The sequence below is a fragment of the Protomyctophum bolini genome (genome assembly GCF_963924005.1).
Source record: "Protomyctophum bolini genome assembly, chromosome: 12".
In the NCBI taxonomy this organism is placed as follows: domain Eukaryota; kingdom Metazoa; phylum Chordata; class Actinopteri; order Myctophiformes; family Myctophidae; genus Protomyctophum; species Protomyctophum bolini.
The window spans coordinates 24,442,311-24,454,042 of NC_137873.1; positions in this window are offsets into that span (position 1 = coordinate 24,442,311).

Sequence of the window (11,732 nt, forward strand, 5' to 3'; positions counted from 1 at the left end):
AGGCTGTCTATTGTCACGATGCTTTCTTATGCAAATGCAGTGTGTGTGTACACAACAAGGACTACAAGCGAACTGTCCTGGATAGATACGGCTGTGTGCTGTAGTCCTGTACGTATGAGTGGTTTGAGGTGCATTCCTACACCATTAAGCACAAAGGCTGTGTTTATGCATGGGCGAACGCACTCGCGTTCTCACATAGTGGAGTAGTAGGGCCGAGCGGCGGACTGAGCCAAGCCCCATAAATACGTACTCACTCACGCACAAACGCATTTGTGATTGACTCGTGCGTGGAAGAGAACACGCACGCGCGCACACACACACACACACACACACACACACACACACACACACACACACACACACACACACACACACACACACACACACACACACACACACACACACACACACACACACACACACACACATACATTTGCATACTCAATATATACAATACATAATGTAGGCATGCACACACACTACTCACACTGACACATAAAAGCAAGTAGTTGCACATTTGTGCACGACATGCAGTATTTATAATAGAACGCGTGCAGCAGACACAGGCGTGCACGTTGCACACTCAAACATGTCTGACCATAAATGACATGCTTGGAGAGACTAACGCCGTTAATGCTGTACATAAAGAAATTATATTTTCACTCAGTTCTCTGACATATTGACACCCTTCCCCATATAAAAATGAATCCACGCCAACGCACGGCATTCATTTCTTCATCTATCTGTTGCACGTACACACGCGCACGTACACACGCGCACGTACACACATACACACACACAGTGAGTGAGAGGCAAGCGAACAGCTTCTACCGTGGCGTCAGTCATCCGTGGACTGCTCTGATGCAGATGTGCTCTCGAGCTCGTTAACCTCGGCCAATGGGAGAAGCCCGCTCGCAGCTGCGCAGCCCACAGGCCCACTCACCCATCTTGCACTCCCTCACCAGGCTGCACACACACACACACACACACACACACACACACACACACTCACCAAACATCACTACCAGGGACATTGGGACAGACATGACAGCATTTCCAAACCAAACAGGTTTGGTTGCATCGGCGACCGCCTCCGCCTTTTCCTCGGAATGCAGCGGCCGCACGTGTGCACGCCCACGTGCGCACGGTACACACGTACATGAGGTCAGCTTGTTCAAGGCCAGCAAATAAAAAGGAAATTTATTGACAGAGGCGGTTCCTCAGGCTCACTCAATTACATATGGCGAGGTAGAGGGATGGGATGGGGTGTGGAGGGGGGGGGTGGGGTGGAGGTTCTCTACGAGTTAATATCTACTCCTGTAAATCTCCACAGCAGCTCCACGTCCACAACCAGCGGGGATGCCACTACCACTACTACACCCGTCTTACCGTAACCATAGCAACTACGTTGGGACTACCAGGGTTGCTGCGAGGGGGGTGCGGTCAAGGGGTTGAGTACAGCTCAGGCGAAGAAATCAAATCTGCCTGTTTGGGGTTGTTTTTTTTTTGCCGAGACGGCAAAGCTCTGAAAGATTGGACACCCGTGTCGTTTTGCTCCTTTGACACGTAGGGACAAATCCCTGTCCCATTGTGAGGAGAGAAAACCCCCTATCTGTCTGATCCAGATACTGGGATCGATGGCTGTGCCCCGCCCCCGGGCTATCTGGATGTCCCGCTGCCTGTGGTGGAAGGAGTACTCGGATTTGTTGCTTAACCTTTAACGCCACGGCATGAGAATGATTTCTGCGTGTAATGGCAGCAAATTTCTATTTTAGTTTTAGTCATAGTCTCTTGAATAGTTTTCACTTAGTTTTTGTCACATTTTAGTCACCTAGAATGTTTTAGTGTTAGTCTAGTTTTAGTCGACTAAATGTCATGAGATTTTAGTCCTAAATCTACGGTTGATTTAATCGAACAAAATGTATTTTGGCGGGCCTTGATGCCGTCGTAATGACTGTTTTTTTTTTCACTTGCTAAAAATAGCCTTTTTCAGCATGCGTGCTAAATGACTTATACTTATACTGTTTTAGTCGAACATTTTTCGTCTTAGATTTAGTCGACGAAAACAACACTGGTTCATTCACAGGTTATGGAAGAGCGCCCTCTATCGTAAACCACCGAAATTACTCGTCAGATGGCCTAGTGACCTTTCGTGCCATGGCATGAGAATGTGGCAGTGCTCCAATCATTTAGTGCCATCTTGCGGTGACATTCGGTTCCACTTGGGTATGATAGGAACTGTCGATTTCACTGTCGGAGATCCGAGACAAACAGTAACTGTTCAGACCTCTAAGACCGAAGACCTCTAATATGAACAATATATAAAAAAATAAAAACACTTTTCCCCACTACACACGCCTGTGCACTGACATCAGCTGGATGTATGATCTATGGAAAACGTTGGGAATCTAACCTGGGAGCTTCCTCTGACTGAGTCATTCAGTGTGTCGCCGATTTATTCCTTTATTTTTTTTATTTTGCCTCTCTCTCTCTCTCTTCACATCAGAAGCGGAACCCACAGGTGGTAGCTTACATAGCGTAGTCATGGCAACTGCTCCAGAAAAAAAAAAGAAAGGCCAGAGTGTTCAGCAGAGAAGAGAAAGTCCGTTCTTACCTTGTCGGGTTCGGAGACACGCGTGGGCGACTTTCACGGAGTGGAGTGTCTAGTCACAGCCATGATCACACTCATGACTCATCATATAGTGAAACGGGGACAGAGTGGGCCTTGTGCCCTGCATGGGGGTCCAGCTGGCCTGAGTGCACCCCCCCATCTCACCCTCCTCCCCCAGTCAGACCCAGAAGAGGAGAAGAGGGAGATAGTCTCATCATTAATGTTTCTTCCTATTCCTTTTGTTTTGTTTCTAAGTCCATGCACTTCCTCACAAACAATCCGGTTCCGGGCTTTGAGACGCCTCAAATGCCACTCCAAGCACTTCCTCCAAACAGTCCGGTTCAGGATATTCCCATCTCTGTGTATCTTTCCGTGTTTCTTTCTCTCCATCCACACGACCACACGCCCAAAGATTGATGTCCTAGTACTGACATAGTTCTGGTAAACAAATGTCCAATTATATTTTTTGCCAAATGGCCATTCAGTATGAGCAAAATCATTAGCTATTCTACTACATTGTGATGTAATCATGAGATGACATCACATCATCATCATAACCCGGTAATTGCTCTTTAAAATGAATTGTCTGTTACACTAAACAACATTTGGCAACAACAACAATCTGCCACCATCATCGGGAAAAAGATGTTTGTATTTGGCGGAAGATTTTGCGACCGCAACAACATCATCAAAGTGTTTGACACAGAGACCAACCCCTGGCTGAACATACCTTCTGCACAGATTCTTCCAGAAATACGCAAGAATCATTCTGCCTTTGCCTACAATGGAGAGCTGTACATATTTGGTGGCTACAGCTGGCACCAGGACTTCAATGATCTGTGGAAATTCAGTCCAGAGAACTTCTCCTGGAACGAGGTTGAGCCCAAGGGCAAAGGCCCGACGTATACGATGTGCTGTTGCAGGGTGGGAGATGGTATCATCCTCCTTGGAGGAATGAAAACACCTGATGACCTGTATGTCTTAGACTTTGGTCCTAGTCTGAATACCTTATGTACGCTAGCAGTTATTCAGTACGGTCTGGAGCAGTCAGAACTCCCATACAACATTAAGTGGGAGCTGGCAGCCATGACAACCAACAGCAGCTGAAAAAATAACATACTCCTCTTACTAACAAACATAAACTAAACTTTTTTTTTTGTGTCCGGGTATCTCAGTCCGTAGAGCTCTCTACGGACAAGTGGCACGTCTTGGGTGCGGCAAACAAATTAAATGTTTTATTTTTTCCTGAATAACAAAAAGAAATAAAACGTATGTTTAACAAGGTGAGGACAACGTGTCGCTTCGTGCCATGTTGAGAGCTTCTAGATCTGCTATTTTCACTAGTTTGGGTTTCGGGCAAACGTCTTTAAACATATCTAATGCGCGTATAGAACCGGGGGTCCTTGAAAGGAAGAGGAATCACTGATCTACAGGAGGTGGTGGGGGGTTGGGCAGGCCGCGGGCATGGACGTATAGTGTAGATGATGGCGGCGGGGCATGAGTTGGCACGAAGGTGCTGAGCCATCTGTCAGTCAGCGCTGCTCCATTCCAGCCCCCCCATCCACACACACACATGTTCTCCAACCACAGATGGACAGTCTTCAGAAAGGTGTTAGTCACGCTTTGGACGGGCGGAGCGATACGACGTGAGACCGCACCGTCTGCCTGCCTGGCGCGGAGGCACCGAGGCCAACGCTACGCACGCTTGGGTTGGAAGAGGAAAGAAAGAAACATAATCTGTTTGGCATCTACAGGGGTGTGTTTGGACAGGTTGTGAAGGGTTAAAGAGGGAGAGGGGAGGGGGGGGGCTCTTCAAACAACCCATGTTTACACAGAGCACTGGATACAAGATAATAATACTGCACACACACACACACACACACACACACACACACACACACACACACACACACACACACACACACACACACACACACACACACACACACACACACACACACACACACACACACACACACACACACACACACACACACACCCCCACACACACACACACACACACACACACACACACACACACACACACACACACACACACACACAGCTATGTGGTTCTCCCATCTCTATTATTTGATCTGGTTCATGTACAATCATTCTCTACACACTTCCACTTGGTCCTCTCTTTTCCCCGTTGCCGATAGGGTAGGTGATAGTCAGACTTCATCATTAATTGTAGAACTTTTTCTCGTTTATAATTAATGAACAATTATTGTTCATTTGTTTTTTAAACAGCGAAAATAGCAAGCTAAAAATGCACTGCAATGCGGCAAGCTTTGTAGATCGGCAATTTTAGTGGCTAATCATACTAATCAATTTATATATTTTTCTTGTCAATCCTTCAAAAATCATTTAAAGAAACGGCTCCTCGATTATTGGATTAACCTACATGGGCAAGATTACATGGATTTTTGCTTAATTACCCAGGCCCATGCAGCTGCTTCCTTCACAAACGAACACCCAGCTGTGTGCCTATTCATATAGTCCAGTTTTCGGTGAAGAGTGACCACTGAAACGGTGGTCACAACAGAGAGATGTGTTGTGTGAGGGGTGACATCATGTTGTCACCTTATCACCTAGAACTGGACTATGAATAGGCCTTCAGAATCAGTCTCTCTGTCCTCGTCTCCCTTTAGGCTCATACATACCGTACCGCGGTGATGCCCCGCCTCCCTGTGGTTTACCCAACTTCTAGACCAATCAGTGAACGGGGTGATAGCTCCAGAGTGAAAAGACTTGTCTGGTAGTAAAAACAGAGAGATGGGTCTGTGTCCGCGGTGATAGCTGATCATCACCGCGACTGACGTAATGATGTAGTTTTCCAACCCTTTAAAAACTACACCGCAGTGATAACCTATCACCAAAAACTGGAGTATGTATGAGCCTTTTCCCTCTCCTGGTTCGCCCTTTACCTTCTCCTCTCCAGTGGTGGAAGTATAACTAACTAGATACATTTACTCTTATTTAAGTACAATTCTGAAGCAAACTCACAAGCGACACGCATTGTGAGCTTGTAGACTTTCTGCGTAATGAGTACTTTTACCTTTTGGTACTTTAAGTAGCCTTTTGATGCAAATACCTTTGTAGTATAACAATTTTAATACCGGATCTATACTTAACTAACAGAGTATTTCTACAATAGGATATTCATACTTTTATTTAAGTAAAACATGTGAGTAGTACTGCTCCTGTCCTCACCTCTGTCCTCCTCCTCCACCTCCTCCTCCTCCTCCTCCTCCTCCTCCCCCTCTCCTCCTCCTCCACCTCCTCCTCCTCCTCCTCCTCCTCCACCTCCTCCTCCTACCCCTCTCCTCCTCCTACCCCTCCCCTCCCCTCCTCTTCCTCCTCCTCATCCTCCTCCCCCTTCCCCTACCCCTCCTCCTCATCCTCCTCCCCCTCCCCCTCCTCCTCCTCCTCCTCCTCCCCCCCATCTCCTCCCCCCCCTCCTCCTGTCAGTGATAATCCTGTGGGAAGCGGCCGTGGCGGTGTGCGGCTTGCGGCCCCGCCAGGGGTTTTCTGGGGAGTGGATTTGTAAAGAGAAACACTGGTAAGCCTCTCTTCCACCCTGTCTTAATGGCAGATTAGAGCAGTGCGCCGGCGCTAAGTCGACAAACACACGGGAGCCCCCCTCGCCTAGCTAGCAGGCAGGTACAAGTAGGTGGAGTGTCTAGCATCCATCAGCAGACCGAGAGGAGAAGCCATGGTACCAGATAAAAAAGCCTGTGTTCAAAATTGTCCTTGAGTAAAACTACAAAAGTATTGGCACTCTTATAAACCAAAGATGTTTAAAAAAAAATGTTGCTGCTAAGCCAGCCTGGCTCCAAAACTGTGGAATGCACTTCCCATAGTAGTCAGAACTGCAGCATCACTCAATAGCGTTATACCATACAAACGGATCAAAGTGTTTCCAAATGACAAACCATGGATGAATAAGGAAATGAAAGAAGCATTATATAGGAAAAAACGTGCTTTTGAACAAGGGGATCTAGTTCAAGTGAAATTAATTCAGAAAGAGATCAAACGGATAACTAGTGAATGTAAACATAACTACAAACTTAAAATTGAGAGGCAAATGAGGGATACCAATGTACGTCAAGCCTGGAAGGGGTTGTATACAATGGTAGGAATAAAGGAAAAGAAAGAGGTCATCAACACTAGTGATGATATGTCTTTTGCCAATGAGCTAAATATCTTTTATGGCAGATTTGATACTTCAGACTTTTCCACTGAACGCAATCTGTTAAGGGAACAATTCAGCAGTAGTGAGTCAATTACTATTACAGAGGAGGAGGTGCGTAGAACCCTCAATAGAATTAACCCACGCAAAGCACCGGGTCCCGATGGGATAAGGGGTTATGTGCTTAAGGAGTGTAGGGAGCAGCTCAGCCCTGTACTGAGACACATGTTCCAGGTATCGCTAGATACACACTATATACCAAAAGCGTGGAAGACCTCGCTTATAGTTCCAGTGCCGAAAATGTCTAATCCCAAAGTCCTTAACGACTATCGGCCAGTTGCCTTGACATCATTGTTAATAAAAAGCTTGGAGCGCATTATCTTAAATAACCTCCTTAATAATGTGAAACATGAAATGGACCCCTTGCAATTTGCATATAGAAAGGGGAGGGGCACTGATGATGCTCTTCTTCTTATGCTTAATAAAATCTACTACCATCTAGATAAACCTCAAAAGAAACGATATGCTCGAGTACTCTTTGTAGACTTCTCCTCTGCGTTTAACACAATGAGACCTCATATTTTGATGAGGAAACTCTTTGATATGGGTGTTAACACCAATATCATCAGGTGGGTGGAGTCATTCCTGACTGAGCGGGTACAACAGGTCAAGGTGAATAAAGCAATATCTCTCCCCATTACGACCATCACGGGGGCTCCACAAGGGAGCGTGATTTCACCAGTACTGTTCACGCTGTACACAAGCGACTGCAGGAGTGAGTCAGATAACACCTGTATTGTTAAATTCGCAGACGACACAGCTATTGTTGGTCTGATTGAGGATGATGAGATAAGCTATAGAAGAACAGTGGACGAGTTTGCCGGTTGGTGCAGGAGTAACTTCCTCCAGCTTAATATCAAAAAAACTAAGGAGGTCATATTGGACCTTAGGACTGGTGCCCATGCACACCAGGAAATAGTCATTGGTGGGGATGGGGTAGTGATGGTGGACGAATATAAGTACTTGGGTACAACGATTGATTCCAAGCTGACATGGAATTCCAACACTCATTCCATCTACAAGAAAGGTCAGCAGAGGCTGCATTTTATGCGCAGACTGAGACAGTATAACGTTGAAAAAAATATCATGGCACTCTTTCATCGATCCTTTGTGGAGAGTGCATTGACATTTTGTTTTGTTTCATGGTATGGCTCATTATCATTGGTTAATAAGAACAAACTCCATAAAATCATCAGCGTGTCCAGCAAAATAGCTGGGGTACGATTTGAGAGTATGACCTCAATGTATGAGACCCGGGTACTCAGGAAGGGGAAAGCCATTACTAGGGACAACACACACCCATTACACAGCCAATACCATCTTTTACCATCAGGGCGACGGTATATGGTACCTTCTCTGCAGGCTAGGGCCTCAAGATCGTTTGTTCCCATAAGTATAGGACTTATGAACAAGCAGGCCCCATCTCAGTTCCGTGCATAGAGTGTGATGTGATGCCTCTTGGAACTATGACTGGTGGCCTTCTGTTGGCACTGTTTCTTTATTGTCTATGTACTGTCTGTGATCTGTTTGTTTGCATGTTTTATGTATATCCTGATGACTGCTGTGCACAAAACAAAATTCCGAAAGGACAAATAAAGTATCTATCTATCTATCTATCTAAGGACATGCAAACCCCCACCTTTAAAGAACAGGTAGTGTACAGTATGGCAATAAGGACATGCAAACCCCCACCTTTAACCACCTTAGCTACTGTATGTGTGTCCCTATGTATGTGTGTATGTACAGTATATGTGTGTCTGTCTCTGTGTCTGAACACAGACAGCTGGAACACGGAAATTGGCCAGTAGAGTACAGCAGTACAGAGTAAAGTGGCACAGAGTACACTACAGTAAGAGGACCTGGGCGCGTACCTGAGGTCTGGATGTACCCAGATGTACCCAGACCCCCACACGAACCCCCCGGGGACCCACACACGGAATCTCTGTAATTTCTCGACCGTTTCGGACACGGGGCGGCTCGCCGAAAGCGGGCAGACACCGTGGGCACGTTCCTGGGGGTCTGGATGTTCCAGGGACCCCCACGCGGTAACTGTCATTTCTTGAAGATGTTTTCCAAAGTACAGTAAACAGAGCACAGTACAGTAACTAGAAAAAGTGCCCCCCGGGGCACATGGGTCTCCACCAGTATAATAACTTTTGTGATGTTTGGTTTTGTTTTGTTTTGTCGTCTGGTGGTTGTAAAACAGGGCAATAAAAATAAATATAACCCGTAACAGTGTATTCATAATGTTTAGTAATGCGCATATATACAAAGTTGTACACAGATCAGTGTAGTAGGTGAAAACATGAATTAGCCTGTGATAGCGCCACAATGAGGCTGATGTGATTCAATAAATGTTCTATCGGTCATTTTGTAGATGTAGGTGTCACACCTTACCATGCAGTTCTCCGGAGCATCCAGACTCAGTCCTCTCTCTGCCTACAGTCATGAGAGCCCATACTGTATGACAGGTGAGGTGAGCATGGCTCAGCAATGTGATCCTGGACTGCTGGTTCTCTGACCTACGTTACAACACAGAACACACATAGCTTTAGTTTGGCTTAGTTTTTGGACATTATTTTAATTACAGGGTTAGGGCTAGAGTATTTTAAAACCATCAAGGTTGGTACAAACAAGTCAGACTTATTTCCATTATGGCTTTTTATGTAGGACATAGTGATGTGTGTTGTAAAGACAACACACATCCTCTCCGCACCCTCCTGAAAAACATCCTTGTTATGGTCAAATAATACAAATATGTACAGTATGTACAGTATACTTCAGGGGTGACGATGGAGAGGGCCACTATATTTCCACATCACTCCAGAGGGCCACAGTGCATATTACTGTCGTAGCAATTTTTGCTATATTTGAAATTCAATCTTGCATTATTTCTTTTGCTATTTTTGAATTGGAATCGTGAAAATGTTACATTTTATGTAATTTCAAATGCCTTTCAAATTCCGCTAATCATGGTTATTCTTTATGAATACAAATTCATTGGACAAAAAAAAGACAATAACATTCTAATACTAGTCATTAAGCTATACTAATTTAGACTAAAGTAGGCAAATTAAGCGGGTCATGTTTGCATGTTTGTAATTGTAACAGCTGAACGAAATAATATCAATATTCTGATATTAACCTGCGGGCCGCATTAAGTGAAGGTGGGGGCCGCATGTGGCCCCCGGGCCGCCAGTTGTCCATGCATGGTATACTTCCACTGATAAGTACATGTCCATGAATGCAGTGTCCCATTGCTGTGAAACTTTGCACACACGTTCGGACTATGCCAAGGAAGAAATGCCACACTACGTGATGGCAGTTAATTGGCACTATAACAGGCAGATTCATGTTTTGGCATACAGCATAACTTTGAACCGTATAGGTCATATAATCAAAATTATTTTTCCATTTCTTTTTGGATCCTTTGATACGCAACTCCCCAAATAAGCCACACCCATTTCAAGATTTCCACCATGTTGCGTAACACCATTTTTGCTACTATTCCAAAATATTTGTCAAAACATCTATACTCATCTCTGTCATGTGATCAAGACATATGTCAGATTTCTCATATTCCATTCCAAGTGGCTATGAGTAGACTGTAGACTGCCATGGCTTGCTCTAGCTGTTTCTGTGGCTGTGGGCTTCTCCTACTCTGGGGGAGTAGTGAGTGAAGTAATTGGGGGCCCTATGGTTGACTATTCTATGAACTGGCTATGCTTGCCTCAGTGTGCCGCTCTCCACTCCAGTCTACAAATCATGTTTAGCTCAGTTATGCTAGCATAACCCTCACATGGCACTTTGTTTATGCGCTGTTCCAGTGCAGCTGAAAAGTCTGACAGAACTCATTATCCTATTGGGACATAGGAAAATAAATGCTCTAGGTTGTTTTGATTTCTGTATTTATATGCTGCCTGAGTGTCTCAGCCTCCACAGAGTCACTGAAGTTATGCAGCCGTTCAGCCGTTAAGCCGTTACCGACACTACAGATTCAGCCATAGATGTTGGATGTCTCATGAGGTATACAGTATTTGCTCCACAAACACACACTGCACAGACCACAGCTGAAAGTCTGTTGATGGTGACGTTCTGTGCCGGCATGAGAAGAAATATGTGAAAATGTGTGGGTTATGTGAAAATCCACAAATCTCTGTATTTGTTTCTGGTGAGTCATGGTTGACCCAGATGATTATGGGGCACAGAAGTCCCTCCAGGAGTTTTGTGCATGGTGGAGAATATCCACCACCATTATCGTGTGTCATCTTATCAATTGTGATGTTCTTTTGCCAGAAATGACTAAGTTCCATAAAATAAGTGTGGTCTCGTACGCACACACACACACACACACACACACACACACACACACACACACACACACACACACACACACACACACACACACACACACACACACACACACACACACACACACACACACACACACACACACACACACAGACAGACTTTCTTTCTCTCTCTAGGCATGCATCTTTAATTCCACATATCTATTTTTAGGGGCAAATATATTCTCCCTTCCGGATAATCTCTGCTGCTGATTCAACACCCAACATACTAATGAGGTAGCGATATTCATAGGTATTCATAGATATTCATATGATCACTACCACCAATGGCGCGTGACACACTGAAAATACAACTGATATTGCTCGATAACATCTGAGTAGCACAAGTTCAACGGGATGCCAACAGGGCTTTTAGACTACTTTCCGTTGTCATCTTCCATACGACAGTCAGTTAGAGGGACACCATTGTTTACCCCTATAATGACGTCATCACAATGTCATCGTCACAACCCGGTCCTTTAAAATGAATCGAAGTAACTTTTGCCAGCAAATCCTG